Below are 2,909 nucleotides of genomic sequence, written 5' to 3'. Positions count from 1 at the left end.
CTAGACAATAGTTCTGGGTTTTAGGGCTGGCTTTGAGAAGGTGTTCTGCTTTCTACGATGATCTGACTTGGAGAAGAAGAATTACAGTTCACACAGCTCGTCTTGTGGGGGATGAGGTCAAAGAAAGACTGCTTTCATTATAGAGCACTGTGTTCTGAGAACCTTTAAGTCCGAAGCTCATCGATGAACCATACTGCCTCCCCACAGGGTTGTAGCAGTCCCCATCTCCCATCCTTCATCCAACTGTGTGTGGTGCCTCATCCTTCAGGTCTTCAGGATCCCTCTGCCTTTGTTCTTAAACATCAGGTCTTATTTACTGTGGTGCCCATACCCAACAAACTGTGTGCCTGTCAATCCACGTATGATTCAAACAGGCGAGTCCAGCCTTCCGTTCCCTAGTTCTGGCCAAGTCAGGTCACTTAGCTTTCTGATACTGAAATTTGAACTTAGGCAGCATCAGAGCTGTGAAGAGACAATTCTATGGCTAAGCCCTGGTCAAAACTGCCTTCCTTTGATTCTGTGATTGACTTCTAGGTGACCTTATATCAACTCCTCTTTGGGTTTAAGCAAGCCGTGTTATTGTGAGAATTCATAATGAAAGAATTCCCAAAGAACTTCTTTCTCCACATCAAATTTTCAGGTATTTTTGTGGAGATCAAATCCAGAGCCTCATAAATGCTAGGCACACACCCTTATCTACACTAAACAAACTTCTGCTTATTTTTAAGGACCCAAGTTGTGGTGGTTTCAACACGTATGGTCCCCATAGACCTGTGTGTTTGAATGCTTGACCCATAGGGAGTGGCACTATTAGGAGGTGTAGCTTTTTTAAAAAAAGATTCTATTTTATTTAAATCATGTATATAAGTGTGCAACTGTGGGTGTGTGCACCTGAGAGCAGGTGATGCCAGAGGCCTACAGAGGGCATCAGATTTCCTGGAGTTGAAGTTACAGGTGGTTGTGAGCTGCCTGATGCAGGTACTGGGAACTGAACTTGAGTCCTCTGGAAGAGCAGTAAATGCTCTAACCACTAAGATATCTGCGGTGGTGTGGAGGTGTAGCTTTGTTGGAGTAGGTGTGGCCTTGTTGGAGGACGTGTGTTGTTGTAGGCGCGGACTCTGAGGTCTCATATGCTCAAATTATACCCCGTATGGTTTAGTCTCCTTGTGCTGCCTGCGGATGATGACATAGAACTCTCAGCTCCTTCTCCAGCACTATGTTGACTGAAAAGTCACCATGATTCTTGCTATGGTGGTAAAAGACTAAAACTCTAAATTGTGAGCCACCACAATGAAATGTTTTCCTTTATAAGACTTGTTGTGGCCATGGTGTCTCTTTGCAGCAATAAAAACCTTAACCAAGACACAAGTCCAGTGTCTACTAACTTGGTATTTTTTCAGTCAATAAATATTTCCTAAAATAATGCTGAGTTGGGCCGGGCAGTGGTGGTGGTGCACAACTTTAATCCCAGCACTCTGGAGGCAGAGGCAGGCAGATCTCTGTGAGTTTGATACCAGCCTGGTATACAGAGCGAGTTCCAAGACAGCCAGGGCTACACAGAGAAACCCTGTCTTGGGAAAGCAAGCAACAAACAAACAGCAACAACAAAACCTAACAACAACAAAATAAGTGCTGAGTTGGGCCAGTGTGGAAACGGGTGTGGCCTTTAGCCAGATGAACACCAGACATCTCCAAGTAACTACTGGATACAGAAGGTAGAGTTAATTAAATTCATCTGCTTACAGCACTTTATAAACACTGAACTGCATAACCATTTTATTCACATCTCATCCCCCCCCTTCAAAGGCAGCCATAAGAATGTATTCTGCATGTGTTTTAATTCCTTTTTGTGAGACGTATGTTGTAGTTTTGTGGGCATGTGCCTTTAATTAGCACACACAGCATTTCTTTCCAGCACGGCAGTCACCTGATGTATGCCTTTAGGAGCGAAACGGGAAGTAAAAAAGAGGCTTTCGGACAGAGCAGTAACATGAAGTTGTGCGCTACAAGGAAATCTCTGGTTGTTATGCTGAATTAGGATTCAGGGATGCAAACACAGAAGTCAGTTAGAGCAACTCTGCAAAGCACAGCTGATGGCTGTTTCCAGCCACAGGAGTACTGCATTAGAGGCCAGTCCCAGGACCACCTGCTGATAAATGAAGCAGAACCCAGTAAAAAAGAAAAGAAAAAAACAGACAGAAATACAACAGAAAAAAACCAAGCTGGCAAACTCCAACTCACTAATAATAAAAGAAGTGGAGATTAGAATAATAATAAGACATCATTTTTGCTATTCTGGCAAAACTAGAAAGCTAACACTGAGATACAAGGACTTAAGAACCCTCTTGTGGCATCATGGGAGTAAAAAGCCCAGCTGAGGCAACACACACACTCACACCACTCAGCAATACCTAAGAGTCACCCGCCTATATTATGCATGTTGCAGGGAAATTTCCCATGGGTTCTGTCTATATATTCACTGTATCATTGTCTGTGAAAACGGTGCTCTGGGGGGAGGGGAACCCAGGTCACCGTCACTTGGAAGGTGAATGGGTCGTGTGATACGCATTTTCACAAACTATCTCAACCTTTCTTCCAAAGAGCCTGAAGACAGCAGAACGTTTAGTAGCATTCCCATTTTACAGGAAATAGAGTGGAATTGATCTCCCCCGCCCCACGTCTGCTGTATTCTGGTACATTCTCCTTAGTTTCAAGTCCAGGACATTGGGGTCCACGGACCAAGCCCGGTCTCCAGTCACTGGGCCAGGACAGGCCTGGGCTCCTGCTTGCCATGGGGAGGAGGAGTCTGACTCTTTGGGGGCCACGTGTGGTTTTGGATCTGGGAGGTCAGCACCGCGGACAGCGCGGGCCGCAGACAGGGCGGGGCGTCGGCCAAGACGTCACGACGC

Source organism: Mesocricetus auratus, unplaced genomic scaffold (assembly GCF_017639785.1).
Source record: "Mesocricetus auratus isolate SY011 unplaced genomic scaffold, BCM_Maur_2.0 Super-Scaffold_100006, whole genome shotgun sequence".
Classification (NCBI taxonomy): Eukaryota; Metazoa; Chordata; class Mammalia; order Rodentia; family Cricetidae; genus Mesocricetus; species Mesocricetus auratus.
The sequence above is the reverse complement of the archived record's forward strand: the minus strand, read 5'-3'. Positions refer to the sequence as shown.